We start from the raw sequence: 22,330 nt of genomic DNA, 5'->3' as shown, positions 1-22,330 counted from the left end.
TCACACCTGCAAGCTCTCCTTTGCACAACCCAGCTCTTCCCCACTGTGGAATCCCACACTCAGCTCTCCTCCCTGCTGGCTCCAAAGAGCTTGGCCCCATAGAAGACTGTCCTTCAGGAGTTCGCAGCTTCTTGAAAACCTCAAGCCTCTCTAAGCAGTTATTTCCGTCAGTTACGGTTGTGCTACTCAGGCCCTTCTCTACCAAGATGCCCTGATCACCTCCTTTCAGTGCTCTCCCTGAGCTGTCCTGCCCACAGTGTCCCCTGTGAGCTGTGTCCCACAGATGTCCCAGGGCCATGGGGCTCCTCAGCCTCTCTCCCTCTGGCCATACTGTTGCTCTCGTTTCCAACCCTACCATCTGATATCATCACCTTGAAGAAACTTCTCTCTTCCTCAGATCCCCCCTTATTCCCACACAAATCTACCTTTTCCCACACCAACCATTCCATCACTCAATGACCAAAAGTTATTTTGACTAGAAACAAATTCAAATCAGCCGATACCTCCAAACAACCACTGTGACCTCCAGGCAGGTTATCTCAGCTTTCTGTCTTGAAACAATGCTGGCAGCAAACCCTATCTGCGATTTCAAAGAGAGCAAAGCTTCTCAAATGACTCAGCCACGTATTTTTCAGGTGATAAAACCTGAGCATCTACGCATCTCTCCTCGCGTCCACATCCTGCAAACCAGAGTGCCGACCCCAAATGACGGTAACACCACACCCACCTGTCACCACAAAAACAAAAAAAAGACCCAAACAACTAAAAGCAAGCCCTGCTGAGTCAGCAGCTGATGCTCAGAGACATTTGTAGACATGTACGATGGAACTGCCCCCTCCAAATTCTGCATCCCCTCATGCCCCGCTGCACGCACAACAGCTGCATAAAGTAGTCGCTTCTCCTCCTCTCAGTTTTTCTTCTCCTGAAAGAAATCTTATTCATTTTTGCAGTCACCTGCTGACCTGGGAGTGAAACTCCAGCATCGGGCAAGTTTCAAGGTCCCCGTGTACCAACCACGGTCTGGCTCTGGGATGAGGAAACCAAAAGCAAGACAATTTCTCATCCATTTGAGCTGTCCTTATCTCTCTTATTACAGAATACCAGACTGGCAGGGGTTGGCAGGGACCTCTGGAGATCATCTAGGACAACCCCCTGCCAGAGCAGGGGCACCCAGAGCAGGTCGCACAAGATTGTGTCCAGGCAGGGTTTTGAACGTCTCCAGAGAAGGACACTCCACCATCTCTCTGGTCAGACTCTTCCACCCTCACAGGAAAGAAGTTCAGGTGGAATTTCCTGTATTCCAGTTTGTGCCCATTGCCTCTTGTCTTGTCACTGGGCACCACTGAGAAGGGTCTGTCCCCATCCTCTTCCCACCCACCCTGGGATGCTCAGCATCGATGAGATCCCCTCTCAGTCTGCTCTTCTCCAGCTGAACAGCCCCAGGCCTCTCAGCCTTTCCTCAGCAGAGAGATGCTCCAGTCCCTGATCACCTCTGTAGCCTCCGCTGGACTCTCTCCAGCAGTTCCCTGTCCTCCTTGAACTGGGGGAGGGGGGTGTGCTAGGGCTTTTAGGCTTAATGGCCAAGGAGACATGGGCAGTGAGGCAGCCCAGGGGATGCAGGGAGCAATAGACTCCAGGCAAGGGAAAGCCAAGGCCACTGCCTGCCATGGCCAGCTGAGCAGCTCGTGGGCACAGAGCCAGGCAAGGGGCTCCGCGAAGCAAAACAGGGAGGGGAAGGAGGAAGGAGAGAGAGAAAAACAAAAAACCCCAACACCCCCCTCCCCCCACAACACCTCTGCACTAAAACTTAATAAAGAGCAGTATCTGCACGCACCTTTCATCGAAACCCCTCCTATATTACCAGTGGGCAACTGTATTTTTATCTTGTGGCTTTCTGTTTTTGCAGCCACATTCCAGCACGAAACCAGAGACAATGCGCTCCAGTGAGCAGCGGAGTTTATTTTAAGGGATGTAACATTTTCCTGAGAGGATGCTCTATTTGCATCTGCTGCAGGAAGCAGTGAAATGGCAGGTGTGTTTCCATGTAACCCAGAGACACAAAACAACATGCACAATGCAAAGCAAACGCTTTTGTCTTGCAAATCTTTGCTCAGCGCTGAAAAAATAATAAATTAAAAAAAAAAAAAAAAAGAGAGAAGAAAAAAGAAAAAGAGGGAGGGAGAGGGGTTTTCCCCAGGGCCTGTTTTCTAGCTTATTAAGTCCTGCAGATGCTCGAGACCGACTTTGCCAGGAAGGAGGTCGGTGCCCACCGGCAGACCGTAGCAGTCGCAGTCTGTGGGTGTAACCGCTGCTCCCCATTTGCATACATAGAAAACTCCTAATTGCCGCCCTGCGTGCTGTGCCTTGCAGGACCAGCGCTCCTTCCCACAGCGCCCTTCGGCAGGGAGCTTTCGGTGAGGCCTCGCTCGGGAGAGCACACGTAGGGTAATTTGGAGGACAGAGCAAGTAATTGTATTTAAAAAACACACATCTGTATTTCCCAGCTTGCTTTGAATGCAGCTTCTTTAAGCCACAACGACTTTTTCAGTGCACCACGTCACTTTGACTTGCCCTTGTAACAATCCCTCTGCCGTTATTTCCTCCGAACAGCTCGTACCTCCAGCACAAAACCACAGTGAACTTTCTGGATGTTGCAGAAAGAAATGAAACATTTTTGCTTTCCTTTGTTCCAGCCTTATAGTTTGTGGAAAAAAAAAGTATTTTTTAATACTTTGTATACTTTTTTATACTTTGTATAAAAAATATATATTAAAAAATTGTATACTTTGTATAAACTTTTTTTTATACTTTGTATTAAAAAATATATACCATTCTGTTCTGGCAGGTTCTTACCTCATTTCGCAAGGGTAATTAAGAAAAAAGTGTGATATGATGGAAAATATCACTTGAAGACAGCATTCAGTATTTAAAAGAAAAGGCACTTTTTAATAAAATAAAAAAAAAAGTGCCATTACTGCATTGGCAATCAGTGTCACTGGAGTAGAAGCCAAGAGCTTAATAAATATACCAGGAACACTATAGCATTTGCAAGAACAAGTAACAGTATTTAGTTGTATTTTATAGGATAATGTGGCACAAAGGATGAAAAAGGAAGCATTAGCTGGTTGTGGGCTTAGAAGAAACTTGCTCAGAAAATACAATAGTTTTTTACAGAACATTGCTATTTTAATAAAAATCCAAGTTAAAAGCATATTTATGGGCACAGTAACACAAAGTGCAAAAAGGGCAAAACCTTTTACTCAGAAGATACTACTTTTAGGAAATTGAAATATTTTTTACTATTTTTCTGTTCTCTATAAATTTTTCTGAGATAACCAGTGGATCTTACTGCTGTTTTCTCTTTCTCTTTCTGCAGAGGACAACACTCGTCCAGCTACTCCATCCTTCTGCACAGTCATCTTTTTCCCCCAGTATCTTACTCTCTGTTATATCTTGCAACCCCTTCCTGATTGTGTTTCTTTTCTACCCCCTATAGCTCATGGTTTAAGGTTTGTTTCATGAGAAGGAGGGTGATCTGTGGTCACATGCCCGGATGGGCTGCAGAGCCATGGGTCTGATCTGGCCTCCAGGCAACGCTGTCCTGCAAACCCTGAGAAAACTAAGATGTCTGTACGTAATTCAGAGTAACATAACTCTCTTTTAATGCTGAAAACTTAAAAATAAACTTTGTGCTTTCACACTGACCCTTCTTACATGTGTGCCACAAAGATGGGCAAAACTACTGCCACGACAAGGTTTAAGAAACATCCCTGAACATCTCCTTCTGCTGCCAGGGTGCCATGGCCAGCAGAGATACTAAACCCCACTGAATGTACCCAAATTGTCACCTCCAAACCATCTCCTAAGGGTCCCCACTACCAGCAATGGGCGCTATGTCCTCTCCCACCTCAGCTCCATCAGGGCAGCACCCACAAGTGCTCCCATCTCCTGCCTGGCCCTAACCATGAGGTGTCTCTTCTTAATTAATGGGACAAGAAGATGTGTCATCTCCAAGACTCAATTCACACGTAAAGGTGACTCAGCTGCACGCTCAGGGACTCCTCCGATTTATTTCCACAAAGCACAAAGAGACATGGACAACATCCACGCAACCATCCGGGCAGCCTTACAGCAGAGATGATGCAGCCGAGCTTCATCGACGTAAATTCCTCCTAACGAGGGAGGCTGCCTCATGGCGACGTCACCCAGCAGAAGTGAGAGCTTCGTTTGCTAAACCTCACTTAATTACTTGTGCGAGGGGAGGGAGGTGAGCACCACGCACAGGTATGGGGAGCTGTAAAGGGAAGGGCTGGTTGGACGCAGCACTGCGCAGGGTTCATGTGCTTATCAGAAAAATGAGGGAGAGGGGAGGGCAGCTCCCCCGGTATTGTATTACTGACAAATAATGTCACTCTGCCCTGCGTTACACGGTCAATAATTAAAAGATTGTAGGTACCTCCCCAAGGAAAACACGCAAAGGCAGAAGCTGGGGGAAGACAAGCTGCTTCCACAGTACCAAAAAAAAAAAAAAAAAAAGACAGAAAATAATTTTATTTCATGTACAGGCAATTATTCCTACAATAAATTTTTCTGTTGCAGAATAGCAGAGAGCCCAGAGAGTATTAAATTCCCATTATAGAGACTAACAGCAAAAATAAAGGGACATCTTGCACCCTGCCTCCATGGAAGGGTTAAGGGCATCTTTGGGTTAAGAAAACTGATTGCAAATGTGGGGTGCAAGTGCAGGCCTCACTCCGCAGCCCCCTCTGGCACCAGCGTTTCACTTCCTGACACCCCAGTGCTCCAGCTGTAAGATGGACACAACAACTCTCACCCTGTCCCATGAGGATGTGGGGGATTCTGGGGGATTTCATGTCTAATCAGGGAAGAGGACACAAAACCCCCATCTGTCTTCTCCAGTCACTCCTGCGGCACATCTCCTTTGGGCCTGGGAGATGCAAAAGCAGACTCTATGAGGTGCCCCCCAGATAGGACAAAAACCTAACATGTTATTTTACCAGGAGATAACACATCTATTCCCTTTTTACTCTGACATTTCATTCTTTTTGAGGTTTTTTGAACTCACTAAAGCAGGGAATTTTTCTCTAACTCACAGCTGAGTGGCAGGTGACCACCTCAGGATTCACCCTTTCCCCGTGACAGCATCCTGTCCTTAGCGCCAGCTACACTTCTCAATGTCACAACAAATTTTCCCTCCCGCTGCCACTCAGACATAACCCCCGATGTCTGGGTGCTTGAGAGAGGCTGCTCTGACTCCCTGGGCCAACAGAGCTCCTCTTCCTATCCCATCCTCCAATCCCACCGCCAGCAAACAGGACAGTGAGCTTTGGCAACGCCATTTGAGAGAGGTGGGCTGAAGAAAGCAAAGACCAGAGCTACAAAGAAGGTGCAGGTACAACTCAAGCCTCCTAAATCTCTTAATTACAGGAGTTCATCAGTGCAGCTTCATGCTCACAGGTGTGTAGCTGTCCTCCCCACCTGACTAATCCTCTTCCTGATGCTAATGCTGCCACATGTCTGTGTCCCTGCCTGCATTAACCAGTTCCCAGGACATTTTTTGGCCCCCTTGCTGCCAAACACATCACTCAGCAGGGCTGCTGGTCTGGCTTTTGCAGTATGTGTGGGCCATGTATTCCTCCTTGACCAAAACTCTCAGTTCACCTAAATCCCTCCTGGCCAAGAGCCTGCAGGTCAAAGTCAGGTCCCAAATGTATGACTTTCTGCAAAGGTAGAAATGGATGGACTGTGTTTCAAGAGGAGCCAGATAGACCTGGAGTCTTCTGTGGGGTGCTCCAGTCCAGCCCAGCTGAAGAATGGTGGGAGCATCCTGCAGGCATCCATGGGATGGCCCCAAACCTGAGGCACCCATTGTACAACCAGCATTGCCACCAAGACACCACAACGCATGGCATGAAAGCATGGGTTTTAACATGAAATTTCTCAGTTTGGGTTTGTGCATAACCTCACCTCACCTCGATGAGCTGGGGCTCACATGAGTGCTTTCAACCCGGGCAAGAACACGGAGTGCAGCAGAAATTAGAAGGTAACCAACATACCTTCCAACTTACCATCAACTCACATCCCCTGCCATTACTGGGAGAACTGAAATGGAGGATCAGGCTAACGGAGGTGACAAGGCACTGACCCACCAGCTCATCTTCCCCTGGAGGCAGTGACAAATCCCTGAGGAAAGTGAAACAGGGTCATACCCAACCACCGTTCACTCCTATACACCCTGCAGGAGGATAAAATTCCTGCCTGATGTTCACAGCTAGTTAATTAAGCTCACTGGTGAGCAGGTGAATCTCCACTTTGCAACCCAAACCACAGCACAGGTAAGTTACTGGGACCAGAGCTGACCTTGTGCCCATGGGAGCATCCTCCACCACTGGTGGTACATCTCCCACCTCATCTCTTCTCCTCCAGCACTCCATCCTGTGCTCTGGCTGAGCTATTTCCTTTCACCAACTCTAAATGCGCTGCCCATTAGTGACAAAGTGACCTCCTTGTCCCAGTTTTATGACTCAGCATAAAGAGGAGATGCAGCCAGTTTCCCTTAAGACTTCAAATTTTCACATACTCCCCAAGTCCAAGATGCTCCAAGAAAGGAGCATCTTTTCCAGACTAGAGAATGTTCTTTCCCCCGACATAAAATGCAAATGGAGTGATTTTCCTCTTTGAAGTTATCAGCTGTAATCTTTGAATTTGTCCTTACGTCCAAGCACTTTTAAAAATAATTTATATTAATTGTTCCCACTGCAATTTGGTTCACGCATCAACCTCCCTGCATAAAAAAACTCCACCTAAACTCCTGACATGCCCAAACCTTTTGAGCCCACTCATTCTCATGCTCATCTCTGTCCCAGTAATGTTGGGAATTCATTAGCTCTAATTCCCAACGTTCAAACACCAGCCAGGCTAGTCCTCACTTTTGACACGAGGTTTTTGACAACCTTCTGGTACATTGATCTAGTATATTTGGCCTCATAAAACCTGGCCAGCCATAAAATGGACCATTCTCCACCATACAAAGAGGAGGACAAGGTGACAAAGCATTGACACATGTGGTCTTTGTGCATGGTGGTGGCACAGCTGACTTTTTCAGCTTCTCTTCATCCTTACATCTTCTGGAGAGGGTGACATGGTTGCCACCTGGCCTTGCATCTCACAAGCTTTGCAGCCCTGATGCAGCACTGAGCTTTGTTCAGCTTCCAAAAAAAGTATATATTATGGGGTCAACATCAGGCACCTCAGCGAAAGTGTGATGCTGTGACTCATACTAGGACCTGGAGGCACATCATGGCACCATCCCACGCCAGGAGGAACTTTTCTCAGAGTACAATGCACAGCTCCAGTGCAGCATCAGCAGTTTTTGCATAAAGCTGCATTTGGGCTGCAAACAGCCTTCAGCAAAGCTGTCAGCGAGAGAAGGAAGGAAAGGAGGGACGTGTCCTGCCCGGGTGCCTGGGGTAGACACACAGGTGTTTTCAGCCCAGCCCCCCCAGCAGCACTCTGGGACACCCTGATGCTCCTCCTGATAGAGACCACACAACTTTTCAGGTTTTAATATGGAGAAAAAGTAGTTTAAGCTGATACTGGAAATATTCTGCCATTGCATTTCCCTGCTCTGCACAGATTTTTACGGTCAGTGCCCAGGCAGGTCCGAGCCCTCAGTTCCACATCTCACACATTCCTTTTGAACACAAACCCTTCCCCGCACGCCTGAGCCTGGGCGCAGACAGACACTTCGGAGCTTTCGAAGAAGTCTGGGAGAAGCCCTGAGCTGCTGACTAGGTCTCCAAACAAATGAGGCTAAAGGAGTTTCAGCAAGTCGCTGAGAGCTGAAAAGGCTCATTAATCCTCACCCGAATCTATCCACGTTACAAATCCTTCTCTGCTACAAACACCGTGTGTTTTAATCACCCTCTGCAGCTCACTGTATTTGCCAATTCACCCCATTAAATGGCATGGATTTCTTCTTTCCTGGGGAGCTTCAAGCCTCCTTCCCTACCCATTGCTCATCTCCTCAGGGCTAATAACATGCCCAATGCCCATCCACACTCCATGGGGCTGGAATGCCGCATCCACCACCGGCAGCTCCTCACATGGCAGCAGTGCAACCCACAGGATGCTAACACTGGCCTTGAACCAGAAAAACATTTATGAACACGATTAAGTACCACATTATCCAGGACAGCAATTAAACACACACTTACAGGCAAGCACATGCTTAAATGCTGTCCTGGATGGGGATGGTTTTGGAAACCAGGACCCCTTCCAAGGAAGACGTGGTTGACGGGTGCATTAACACCCACTTCTTTGTACGCCTGCAGTTTGTGTGAACAAACTGGGGAGAAAGGAAAACTGGAAACCTGTCACCTCCACTGCCTACATCAGCCTCTCTTCTCCTCAGGGCTGCTCTCCAGCTATTCCCACCCAGCCTGGATTTGTGCTGGGGATCGGCCCGACCCACGTACAGGACCTTGCATTTGGCCTTGTTGAACTTCATGAGGTTTGTACATTTTTCTATTATTACTGGCTGTAGGAAATGTTTTCTCTCATTTCTGTCAATGGCGCAGAGTAGGGGATGGGCACCTTTGAGATCAAGAGGCTGCCATAGGAGGTGTCTGCACCAGCTGCTTTATTTTTGTTTCGAGCCTCCCATTAGAGGCACAGAGAGCTGAGACCACTCTGGAGTTTGCAGCAAAATAAGGGTAAAAAAAGGGAAAAACAGCTAAGCTGAGTGAAAAAAAGAAGTCACTGCACCAAGTTGTCACTAGCAAAGAAGCAGGCGCTTTGTGGGTTTCCACAAGAGGGAAGAAATGCCCCAGCCCCTTTCCAAAACCAGCTCAGCTCTGCAGCAGAAGGAAAAATCCCCAGCAGCAACCAGCACGTCCCATCTCATCTGAGCAGAGAAGGGCACTGAGATCATCAGTGCAAAGATCCAGGGCTTTGTGGGACACCTAGAGAAGGAAACCCTGTCCCAGTCACTGGGTTATAGACAGGGGAAGCCAGTCAGAAAGGAAAAATCAGATTTATAAAGCTGCTCTGCTCTCTGCCCTGATTCAGCTGCGGTTTACCCAGCTGCAATGTGTTTACATTTCTAGCAAACTTAATCCTGAACTCCTTGGGCCAGATATTCTAAGAAAGGAAAGGAACTTTATTAATTATGTACTAGAGAGCTGCACCCACAGTGAGTCGCTCAAGGAGCCAGGCTTGGCCTAAAATCTCCAGCACTGTGTAACCCCCAGGAATTTCTGGATGTACTTAATGTTGGGTTTTGTTAATTTACTTTTTTGAAAAATAGGCGTTTTGTAAAATTCCAGATTTTTCCACTAGATATTCTCAGAGATACTAAGGTAACATTCAGGCTTCCTGCTATAAGTATGAATGATACTATCTACAAGAGAATTCAGAGCTTGGCAGGCTGAAAGAAAGCAATTCACCTTCGAGCAAGCACTCACCTACTATTTCTATGAATAATAAATACATTAATTTATTAAGTGAATAAAATGCAGGAGACCAGAACTTATTAGCAGCTGCACTGTGAATAACCGGTTAGCGATCTAACACTCGAGCTGGAAGAAACAGCCGTGTCTCTCAAAATGAAACTGAAACTTTTTCTTAATTTTCTAAAGTTTCTTGCAAGTTAAAGTAGTTTTTATACGCACAAGTCCTAAAACACTGACTCCTCGTAATGTCAGTATGTGATGTGATCTCTGTGCATCTGTTTTAGTGCTACGTAGGACAGATTGGAAAGCAGATATTGCACATGGCAGAGCCCATGAGGGCGACGAATGGAGATACCAGGTTTGTTCCAGGTCAGTCTTTCCTATGAACTGTCACATTTTCATCTCCCATTTATTTGGGTCTGTTCCCACACTACAGTAACTGAGAAGAGAGCTTAAGGTTAATGCTGCTTTGCATGCGCCGCCGCAAAAACCCACCTGTTTTAATATAAACTCCCGACAAAGATAAATGTCACTTTTCTCAGCTAAGGAGTTCGAGTGAGAAATTTCACTGACGGTGTCTTCTTACTGCTGTAGTGTTATTATCGGTGCATCTCCCAAAGAAAATATTCCTGGGGCTGCTGATCCCTCAGCTTTCAGAAATCTGTGCTCTAAGGGAAAGCAAGGAACTAAGCCTTTCAGGGCTCCTGGTGCAGAAGTGAAACTCCAGCTAATTTAAATTAGGAAAAAACCAAAAGCCCCTGACTTTTTGAGCCTGAATTATTTTTGATTTTCCCTTGCAAAAATGAAGGAAGAATCCAACCTTACACTAACACCATGAGGATGCAGTAGTGAGGAGCAGGCAGTAAGTAGAGAATGTCCAAATTATCCTAAGTCACAGTCTGGGCTCATTCCTCTGTTTATGTACATTTTTAAAGAGGTTTAATTAAGCTACCACATCTTAAGATGGGTTTTTCAAAGCTATATAAGCAATTCATAAGAACTCAGACTGCAAAGGGCAGTTTGGGCACTCATGATTCTTTGAAAATCCTCAACTGGTGTAATAGAACTCATTTTCTCCTGCAAATTAGACACATATTTAGCCAAAATAACCTGAGGCCATGTACAGAAGTTACAGATGATCATAACCTGAGCATGAGGGCAGAGTTAAGGTTACAGATCCAGATTTTAATGCCGCGTTCACATGTCAAAGCATCAAATATTTAACTTGTAAAAATCACAAGATAGAGAAAATCAGGGCATCTTCCAGTGAGGAGTGGTTGGGCAGAGTCACCCAGTGGTCACCAAGACCCATGAAGTCAATCAAATCATCAACCAAATCTGAGACTGGCCAAATTCTTTTACTAAAGCTTTAGATCTGTTTAAGGTATTTAAGATAATCTAAGTCCTTATATTGGCACAAGCTGTTTAAAATGATCTAAGGCTTTAGATGGGTTTAAGCTGCTTATGCAGCTTTAAGGTTTTAAAAGGGTTTAGACTGCTAAAAAACATTCCCCAAAAAGCAAGTGGGGTTGTTTGTTGGGAGCTGGTTGTACCATTTAATGGATTTTAGTATGGTGCAAATGCAAAAATATGTACACAGGAGTGAAATATTTTGTTTGCAACACTAGAAGTCAGGCAGTCAGTACAAAGTCTACAAATACTGAGTTTATGGATGACCTCTATTGGCATAAGTTTGAGAGGAGCGGCACGTCCTAATTAAAGCACCAAGAAGTCTGTCTTTAAAAAAGAAAGGAAAAATGAAAAAAAAGGTACAATAGCACATTACACAAAAACTTGATACAATAATTCCATCTTCTTAAGAAAAAGTAGACAACATGCCAATGTATAATTCCTACAGATTCGGCTTTCCTCTCCTTCTTTCTTCTACTCTTATTTCCAGCTTTGCATCACCAAAATATTGTATCCTTTGTCATGCTTTTCGTAGGATTAAGCCCACAGCTGCCTCTGGGAAAATGAAGTCCAAGGTGCCCATGTAGTGCTGGAAAAACTCAATAACAAGACCCCAATTAGTCACACAAGTACTTGCCTGGAGCAATACCTCTGTATTGCAGGGTGTACTGAAACACACAAGGGCCAGGAAGGTGTTTCCAGGAGGCCAGGAAGGGTTCTGCTCATCTACATCTTTGCATCACAAAATTATCCCCACTCAAGTAAATTTTTTGCAAGGAACGTGCTCAAGCCCCACACTTCAGGTTAACTACCTGTTGCACTGAGGTGCTGAGCTCTTAGCTCCAAGAAGCACTTTTATTTCCTTAAGTCCCCATCCCCAAAGTCCCCAGAGCTCACTTCTCCATGCTCTGGGTCTTGCTCCAACCCTGCACCCTGAGCTGTGCAATTGCGACCCTGGTGAGACCTCCTACCAGTCCCATTTCCACCATGTCACCTTCTCACAGGGCATGGGAGGGCTTCTGGGTCAAGGTCTGCTCCAGACCTGCGGTTCAGCCCCAAACCAAAGTTTCGGTCCCACCCAGCCTGTGAGATGAGGAGCCCAGAGCAAAGCTCAGCCCCAGCTCCTGGAGAGCAGTTCTCAAGGATGGAGTCACCACCCGTCCCTTGGGGAGCTTGAATTCCCTTCACAAAACACCATCTGGAAAACCCTGGCAACTCTCCTGTTCGAGGGTGCACCTTTTATAAACAGTTCCAGAAGCACATCTAGTCTCCTTGAGCAAGTTAGATGGCTACAATTTTCAGTTTCCCATTCTGCCCTGGGGAGGAGACAGTCCCATCCCTCTGTGCCATCTACATGCAAAAAATGCAGTTATATTGGGACAAAAAAACCTTTTTTTTTTTTAGGCACTGGAGCAGAGGCGGGTGGTACAGAGCCACCCTCGGCTCTCATTTACACAAACATAAAGGCAGAGCATCTGGCCATGTGTCAAAAGTCTTTAATTACATGATCGAGCTTATCTTAAATATCTATTTATTGAAAGCTGTAAATAACACAAGATTGCGTTCTATCTGATAAACACCCCACAGACAAAAGGAAGTTACGATCACACATTCAACCTAACACTTGCTTATTCCAGATTTTGATTGCTTAACTTTGCAACCTTTATGTGATATTGATGTGAGCGTCCTCTCTCTCCCCCCACCTTTGCAGTTTGCTCTTGAGCACCAACTTCATTCTATGATTATTCAGTCATGGAGAAGAAGATAAGGTTGTTTTTTTTCATAAACGAGATTTTTATCCCGATATGTATTTTTGACTTGGGACTATGCTTCTTCAGACAGCAGCAGTCCCCGAGCAGTTTGTGCAGTGGCAAATGCTGAGCAAAATCCAAATGACTGAGAAAAAAACCATATAAATGCTGACAGAAATAGCAACAGAAGCAACAGAAACCTGTTATGTACAGTTAACTGAGAAAATTGGCCTCTTGATTTTTCAATTTTCCCAGCCTTTTCCTTTGTAAGGAACAACAGACTGCTCAGGGATGGCCTCGTGCCTCAAAGGCGTACACAGCATCCCAAAACAAAGTGCAGAATGACTATGGATACAGACTAATTACAGCGTCTTTAGAGTCCTCCCTATCTGAGGGTTATCACATGATTGGCAAAAATCTTCATAAGTGAGAACATCGCACCAGGAGACAGCGCTGGGAAGTGCACGGCAGCGCCAGAACCGATGAGCTGGTTTTCCCGGGAGGGTATGTGCCCCCATCACACCCCAAAATTTCAATGGCAAAAGGAATCTAGGTACTTCCAGCTGCAGGCATATGAATAACAGAGCTTTATCATAACTTGTCACATTGCTGCATCCATCAATAAGCCCAATTGTCCAGGCAAATTAGCTACTCTGCGCATTTAGTTACCTTCCAGGTAGTCCCTATGCAGGTTTTCCAGGACACTTTTAAGTTCTGCTGTTATTTACATTATTGTAATGCCTTGTTATTTATGTTATCCATCCCTGCCAGTTGAAATTGGAGCATGGAAATACAGATTGTAGAAAATAAGAGGTGAAACCAGAATGAAGCTCTTCCCAACAGCATCCCCATGAACACAGCCCAGCCTCCTCCTTAATGGTCCGTGGTCAGCCAAGTACATTGTCCCCTCTGGACTGCCCAAGTTCACTCTCTTTGCACAACTCACCGAAGGATATCTCCTTTCAGATTTTGTCATCAAACCCTGTATGATGGAGTAACCTGGAATCTCCACCAAGACCAGGGTCCCACAAAGCTGGACTCTACACAAACAGCCAGAGCACCTTTCTGCTCACCAGCGTGCCAGTTACCCCATTCCACACAAATACCCACGGCACAGGCATTTGCTGAGGGGCCAAGGAGGAACTGAAGCCAAGGAACAAAGTTTTTGCCCTACAGAGTAATCGTTTCTGTAAAAAGAGAAACAAGGAGTCTTTCTTGTCTTAAACCACCTGTAGTGCAGGGAGACACAAGAAACCTTGGGTAGCATCAACCCAACCATCAACCATCCCCCAGCATTGGGAGAGCACGTACATGTGCCTCACTTCACGGACACACAAGCGTGCAGAGGGCAGAGGAAAATGAATCTTTTTATACGTTATATGTGTTAGGAGCTCAACTTTCAACAGGACTTTTGCTTCCAGGTCACTATGGCTTAAAAAGGAAAACTAAATCCCACTGATGCTTAATCCACAGCATAATTGAGGAGTAAAATAATGTATTTTCTGGCCAAACTGAGAAGCACGTCTTTTACTCTCACTATAAACCAAGCCAGGTATAGTATCATAGAATCATGGAATGGTTTGGGTTGGAAGGGACGTTAAAGACCATCCAGTTCCACCTCCTGCCTTGGGCAGGGACACCTCCCACCAGACCAGGTTGCTCCAAGCCCCTTCCAACCTGGCCTTGAACCCGTCCAGGGATGGGGCAGCCACAGCTTCTCTGGGCAACCTGGGCCAGGCTCTCACCACCCTCACACCAAACAAGTTCTTCCCCACATCTCAGCTCCATCTCCCCTCTTTCAGGGTCAAACCCTTCCCCCTCCTCCTGTGGCTCCCCTCCCTGATCCAGAGTCCCTCCCCAGCTCTCCTGGACCCCCTTGAGGGACTGGAAGAGGCTCCAAGGTCTCCCCGGAGCCTTCTTTTCTCCAGGCTGAACCCCCCAACTCTCTCAGCCTGTCAAGCACTCCAAAAAGCAACTCCCTTGGCTATAACAGCAATACCTTCCATTCATTACATTATTTATTTATTTAAAGGCTGCACTCCCTGCTCTGCTGACGGAGCCCCCGTGCACCTCGCAGGCCCCCAGCCGCACACACACCTTCTCCTCGCTGCTGAAGCTGGCCCAGGATCAATGTCCACCCCTGCAGTGGGTGGTCTGACCCCCGCAGCCGCCTGCTCTTGGCACAGCACCACGTCTTGTTCGGAGACACGAAGCCACTCTAAATATTTTCCTTCAATCTGCCCCGGGTGCACAGTAAACGTCCTTCACTTGCCAGGTAGCAATTTTTTTTTTTTTTCCTGCTGCATAAAATTAGTGTCCAATGAATTAATCAAAGTTATAATCAAATGCCAGTATCAGTGAGGTAGAAGTCGCCTGCACTCACTGGAGATGTCCCCGCTGCACAAGGGTCATCTGGAGAATTCATTTCTAGCAACAAATTCTCTGCAGCAAATAGTTTTCAGAAGAAACCTGGCCAAACTGCTTTTGAACAGTCATTAAAAACAAAACAACCTGTTTGGCTCAGCAGTTTTCACTCTCCCATAAAACTCACTATGATGCCAAGACCTCAAAAAAAAAAAAAAAAAAAATTGAAAATATGACTTATAAACAACCAAAACCAGGGTGAACATGTGCACAACATACAGAACTGTGACAACCAACACAGAATCAGGCAAAGGCCATAAGGAGAGAGATGAGGGATGATAAATTTGTTTTCAAGGACTAAAATATAGGGGCAAAGGGGAAATGGCTAGTGAGGACTTGAAATGCCTTTGAAACACAGATGAGACAGGATGGACATGGATAAGAGGGACCGGGGCAGGAAGGGGTGATGCTCACACAGCTGAGCCTGTCCCAGGGGTCTGCTCTTTTGCATATGAACAATCATTTAAAAGGCCGTATGAGCTCCAATTGTAAACATTATTTCAAATGTATTAGGCCTTTTGATTTCAAATCCATCACTTGGCAGTAGCTACCACCAGCATATATAAAATATGCATAAACTCTGAAGGCCACTAAAAAAGCAGGTTAGAATCTTTTTTTGTAGCAGAGTGTATTTTGAAGGACTCTGAGATCATCCCTGACATCATCATGAGCGGTGCTCACCTTTCTCACTCGCACTTTAAGAGAATGATAAATTCTGTGGTGACTGAGTTTCAGCAGATCACTTGTTACATCAGGGTTACTCATTTCTTTTTGCTGGCAGCCCCCAAAGTGGGACCGTGAGTCAGCAGCAGCCCTGGGCCCTTCCTCCAGAGACTCAGGAGGTGGTCCAGTCACCCACAGTTGTCTCCTCCACCAGATTTTATTGACCAGGCTCCTTCCAGAGTTGCTGATGCATCCCACATCAAGAACTGCCAGAGTAACAGGATGGCACACGGGAGGGGAAGCAAGAGGCAATCTCTCCACTGCACTGGAGAATCTGGGCTGTTTAAGGGGTGCACAACCCATCTGAAGGTCTCAAGTCTGCTGGGAGTCCCACACAGGGAGCTTGCAAGCAGCCCTGGATGATCAGGGCTGTGGGATCCTCCTCCTTCGGCTGCAGGGAGAGGCAGGTCAGCCACGACCATTACGGTCAGGGTCATTAGGGTGTCCTGGGCCATAACAACCCATCCAGACTGACCCCACGCTGGGACAAGCAGCTGGGCTCCTCCTGGGGACTGTCCTAGCAACTATTTCTGGGGCTCCTCCCTCACTCTGCTCCCAGGGGATGCCAGCAGCATCCCATGTCCCTCAGCCATGAGCGCTTTCACACGCGGCCCTCAGAGCCCAAGGTGGCCATGCCACATGCAACGTGCCTCGTTAAGTCATTGGTAACATCAACAAGTTGTGGTGATCACCTCCAAACAGCCCCGACGCCACCACAGCACCCTCAGGAGCTGGGGTTGCTCCTGCTTCTCCCAGCAAGGATCATCTGTGCATCAAAACATCTAGCCATAGGATTATCTATACAGTAAAATACATTCTCCCACACATTTTCCTACAGCACCAGCAGACTGTCCAGCAAACAGTCATCTAAAAAAAAATAAAGGATTATCTATACAGTAAAATACATTCTCCTACACGTTTTCCTACAGCACCAGTGTCTGCCCAGCAAACAGTCATCTAAAAAAAATAGTAATAGTGAGCGCTGCTGTCTGCAGTTGGAGCTTAGAGTCAAAACTTATTACTTGTATTTCCAATCTGCCAGGGACTCATACTGCGATCTTGGCCAAATGGCTCCCCCTTCCCTCCTCCCCATTTCCCACACACAAGAAAAAGTAAGACGCAGAAAGGTTAAATGGGAACAAAAAAAGGCCACACTGCTTTTTTTTCCCCCCACCTCAGTTCACCATCGAGAGCAGAGTTGAGCAAATCCATGACTTGCATAGCTGCTACGCTTCCATTCCTGGCATAAAAGTTTCTGAGCTTTTTAAAGAACTAAATGAAGAGATTTGGACTACAAACTCTGACATCCCTTTTTCAGTAAGGCCAGCAATATGGTTAAATATGGGTAAGCAACAGCCAGCCCTCCTATATATTTTTGAAGATCCTCTTCAGATAATGATTTGGGCCTTTAAACAGTTAAATAAATCAGTGTGCTGGGATGAACTATTCCTTGGTGCATCCATACTAATCCATATTATACATCTGCCTTAACTGAGCCAGCTGCAGATATTTAGCTTTACATGGAGAAAGGAGATATTTTTTATCCCCAAAGAAGCCTAGAGTGGTTTGTGCTCCTACCAGCACAAGGCAGAAAGACTCACTCCCAGCTGGTCCAATTAAAAATGATGGGTTTAGGTCAATATTATGTTCCTGCTCTCCTGGCACTGATCCCTTCCTCACCAGCTCCACAACGTGAACAGAGAGAGCTGAGATTTCTGGTAATTGCTGGACCAGCCCAGGGCCAGGTGGAAATCCAAAACTAAAGTGCATCTGAAGAGGAGGCACTCAGAACATGGGCTCCTCCAGGGGTCCATAAAACTTCTCGGCCCATCCACAGCTATCTCAATTTTCCAGCAAATATCCCCATTTACATAACTCAATTGAACAGACCTTTACCAGAAACAAGCCAGCAACAAGAAACAAGAAACAACCACAACCTTTACCAGAAACAAGCCAAGATGCTGGAGAGCCATTTGAAAACCATGACCTTGCACATCATGTATGTTTATAGGAGTTTTACAACTATTTCAAGCAAAATAATGAACAGCATCCTTTGCAAGCACGATACTGTCAGATGACCTGGGCTCTAGTGCCTCGGAGAACAACAGTTTCATTTCCCTTTCCCTGGAGGTGATGAAAGGCTAATAGTCAGAGGAATGCAGGGCCACTGTGTCCCACCAGTCCCAAGGCATTACAGAGATTTCACAGAAGAGCAGCTTCTGGCGGGATTCAGGTGCCACCACCCCTGCAGAGGAGCACGCTGGCTCTGGTGCAGCACGAGACGAGATCCGCCGTGTCCTGCTCAAGATGCTGGGAGGAGAGTTTGGGCCGGGCAACACACAAAGGGTTTCATGGCCCCAGAGGCAGCCGAGCAAAAGCCCATGCCCTATACAGGAGATGATTTGCTAGGAAAAATGCCACTTTTCCTTTCTCCTCCTCAGTCATCACCCAGTTGGGATTTTTCAGGAGGCTTCTCATGCAAACCAGGCTGAGCAGAGCGCGAGCTCAGGGCTGGAGTCGAGCAGTGCTCTCCCACATGGCATTGGTTTGCGGAGATACCGCCGAGCACACAGGCTGGCAGAGGGGAGGGAAAAATAAAGATCAGCCCAACCCCCAGCCCCCACCGTATTCTGTTGCAGCTGGAAGGACTTGCAATGTCCAAAAAGGACCGAAAAAATCAAACAAATCAGAGTGCAGCACTGGGCACGCTCCTTCACTGGCACGGCATGAAAACCAGAGAGAAAGTCCCATCCCTGCAGGACCACGCAGCCCTGGTGCAAGCTGAGCATCACTGATATGGGGAAATAATTGTTTTCTTTGCATCCCAAAGCGCAAAGATGGGGGTCACCAGCACCCATCACCATTTGCATTTGCCATTTCTGGCAGAGCAGGAGGGCAGGGGACACGAGGGGGACACGAGGAGCCCACAGTCCCGCTCCCAGCCAAAAACCAGGCTTCTAGGAGTGTTCCCCACTGCTGGCTCCAAAACATATTTTAAACACATTCTCCTACATGCACCTCATACCAAACCCCTAACTGAAAATTATTTGTTTTCAGAAACAGGGAGGGGGGGGGAGCAGATCAGACTGCATATCCAGTTTTGATTACTTTTTATCTGTCAGGCTAGAGATTCACAACTTCTCTTTCGAGGAAGCCCCAAGGGATTGTTTATATAAAATGAGTATTTTATTTCATGTGCTGCCCACCCTCAGCTTGCACAATTAATTATGTAAACTTTTTGCAGATCCTCTCCTTACCAGTCAGCAGTCGGGCAAAAAAAAAAATCTACAAAACTTTTTGCAGATCCTCTCCTTACCAGTCGGCAGTCAGGCAAAAAAAAATCTACTTGCAGCACTGGGCACGCTCCTTCACTGGCACGGCATGAAAACCAGAGAGAAAGTCCCATCCCTGCAGGACCACGCAGCCCTGGTGCAAGCTGAGCATCACTGATTTGGGGAAATAATTTTTTTTCTTTGCATCCCAAAGCGCAAAGATGGGGGTCACCAGCACCCATCACCATTTGCATTTGCCATTTCTGGCAGAGCAGGAGGGCAGGGGACACGAGGGGGACACGAGGAGCCCACAGTCCCGCTCCCAGCCAAAAACCAGGCTTCTAGGAGTGTTCCCCACTGCTGGCTCCAAAACATATTTTAAACACATTCTCCTACATGCACCTCATACCAAACCCCTAACTGAAAATTATTTGTTTTCAGAAACAGGGAGGGGGGGGGAGCAGATCAGACTGCATATCCAGTTTTGATTACTTTTTATCTGTCAGGCTAGAGATTCACAACTTCTCTTTCGAGGAAGCCCCAAGGGATTGTTTATATAAAATGAGTATTTTATTTCATGTGCTGCCCACCCTCAGCTTGCACAATTAATTATGTAAACTTTTTGCAGATCCTCTCCTTACCAGTCAGCAGTCGGGCAAAAAAAAAAATCTACATATAATCTTGCACGCACGCCGAGAAAAGAAATACATTGCACAAACTCACTTGCACACATGGAGATACAAATGCAAACTTCCAGACAAAGGGGCTAATTTCTGCCTTCTCGGAGGTCGATTCAGGCGAAGGAGCTGGATGATGCCAGTGAGGGCTGGATTTGGCCCTCGGAGAGGCCACTGCAGTCCCTGCTGCGAGGCTGAGCTGTGGGAAGCGGGCAGAGAACCCGGAGAGCGGGCAGGTACGGATGGAGCTGCCTCCACCTGGGCACGGGGGGAAACTCAGCTCCCAGCCAAGGACGAACCTCTGGGGATGACATCCCAGAGCTTACCCCCAGCGAATCAAATAAAATCAGGCAGGGGGGGAAAAAAAAAAAAGAAAAGCTTTGTGGAGGCAGAAGGGGGTTCAGCCATCAGCAGGGATCTAGCTGTTAAAAGGAGGGTTGGAATATAGATGGGTATATATTCAAATATGTTTATACATGCCGTAACATCAGGTAACAGCTGCTTGTGCTCCGCAGGGAACACACATGCGGGATGGGAAGCGGCGCAGGGCCTGGGCACGGGGGGGCTCCTGGCGTCCCCCCGGGAGGACGAGGGCTCCCCACGGAGCAACGTGTCCATTTTTCCGCCGACACAGAGGCTGGGGGGCAGCCGGGGGGACGCGTGTCCCTCTGCACGCCCCCGTGCATCCCGCACATCGCTATCGCGCGCGGCATCCTGCCTCCCGCCGGCAAAAATAAAAAAAAATAAAAATAAAAAAAATTATAACGCTAATCTACGTATATTGGGAGAAAATGAAGTTGCTGTCAAGCGACAATAAATTCATGCGACAGCCGGGGCTAATTAAGCAGGAGGGAAGTCGTCGGGAGCGTGGCGGGGACAGGGTTACAGGCTGGCTGGGGGCTGATTGACACCGCTAAGGTTACCTCCGGCTCGGGGAGCTCGCCCATCGCGCCAGCCAGCCCGGCCACCCAGGGAATGCACACACACACACACACACACACAGACACACACACACACGTAGATATATATTTATCTCTGTATGCGCACACTCGGTGTGCGGCGGGCGAGCGTCTCGGGGGCAACCTGACACCTTTCGGGAGGCAAAATGGAATCTCGCCGTCCGGTTGTGCACCCGCAGAGAGGGAGGGAGGAGAAAAATATACCGCCTGCAAACACCCAACGCCGAGAACAACAGGAAAAAAAAACCCCAACCGACCCCCCCCCTTTGCCCCCGGTGCCTACCTTTGCTGGGTGCCGGCAGGCAGATCCCGGACCGTTTTGGGTCGGTGGCTGTTCCCTTCTTTATGAAATGTTCGGCTCAGCCGGTGCTATTTGCATTCTTTCATTAGCACCTGTTTCAAGTAAGGAAGGAGAAAGCTCATTACGAGATCAGCTTCCTTTCAAAATAAATTATTAAAAAAAAAAAAAAAAAATAGAGATGCACGCTGCCAAATAATAATAACGCTAATAGGAAGAAAAAAAAAACAAAAACCACCACCACATGTATATTAAAGCCCAAACTAGGCAGTTTAATAATGGGAGATCTTGCAGGTTGTGAGCATGCTCCAGCCGGAACAAATCCTTCCTCTGTTATTCCTCTGAATAAAAATAAACCACGATCAAGAAACCCAAACGGAAGCTTCCTCCTAGAATCCCTGCTGCTGAAAAATATGTAATAAATTCAGCCTGAAGACGCAGACTCTAATCAGCAGCTGTTTTCTGGATCCAAAGCCAGCCAAAGCCTCTCTTGTCTTTTCCCACTATGAGTCTAGGCCTTTTTGAAAAGGGTTTTAACCTTTTAAAGATACAGTGCACCAATTATCACTTCTGGAGGACTGTCACTCACGGCGCAAATAAATTAATAAAGCAGCAGTGGCGGCGGCACAGTCGGAGCAGGGGGAGGTGTGGTTTGCACAAGCCGTCTTTCTTGGTGAATATTATTATACGATTTATTTATTTTTTAATAGGATCTCCCCCCCCTTTCCTTTGGGAGAATAATAATAAACGGAAAACTTGCCACTCAGCTCTGGGATAAATGCACAGTCATTATAAAAATGAGCAGCTGCTGGATGCGGTTCAGGGAGTTGTGCGGCCGCTCCTTATCAGGGTTAAATTTCTGGCGACTGAATTTTTAGGTATTAACAGTTTCCGTCCCAGGCGCTGGTGTGAGAGGGTTAATGACACGCAGAGAGGAGCTCTGTCAAGTGCTTCCCATCAAACTAAGGATCAGGCTGCAAAGTTTGAACCCAGCAGCTCTGGCACAGCAATAAAGCATTCTTCGAGGAGTGGGATTTGGGGTTTTTTTTTAGCAATCCTCCTCCTCCTCTTCAGCAGAAAATCATCATATTTCATGTGTCGCTGCTCCAGCCTCGCCAATTGGTTGGGCATTCGCAGGCGGAAATGTCAGGAGCAGCCCAGCATCGGTGCCTGCCCGTTCCCCCCCGGGTCCCTGCTGGTGGCAAACCACAGCGGTGGGCACAGGGCTGGCCACCAAAACTGGAGGGAAAAGGGGGGTTTTGGTGTTTAGGCTTGGGGGGGGTTTTCTTTTTTTTTTTTGTTTTTTTTTTTAACGCCACTTTGGCTCAGCTCCGGAGGGATCC

The 22,330-nt window shown here is 47.0% G+C and overlaps 1 protein-coding gene across 1 annotated transcript in view; it reads right to left on the bottom strand.

Moving 5' to 3' along the window:
- Positions 1-22,330, bottom strand: part of HIVEP3 (human immunodeficiency virus type I enhancer binding protein 3) — a 291,528-nt gene that overhangs the window by 268,033 nt on the left and 1,165 nt on the right. The window contains exon 2 of the mRNA XM_014949186.1: positions 20,973-21,082. The gene's annotated coding sequence lies outside the window, so the exon portion shown is untranslated. The remainder of the gene's footprint in view (positions 1-20,972; positions 21,083-22,330) is intronic.

The sequence above is a fragment of the Calidris pugnax genome, unplaced genomic scaffold, assembly GCF_001431845.1.
Source record: "Calidris pugnax isolate Ruff unplaced genomic scaffold, ASM143184v1 scaffold174, whole genome shotgun sequence".
In the NCBI taxonomy this organism is placed as follows: Eukaryota; Metazoa; Chordata; class Aves; order Charadriiformes; family Scolopacidae; genus Calidris; species Calidris pugnax.
Note: the sequence above shows the minus strand (reverse complement) of the source record. Positions and strands in the feature narration are given on the sequence as shown.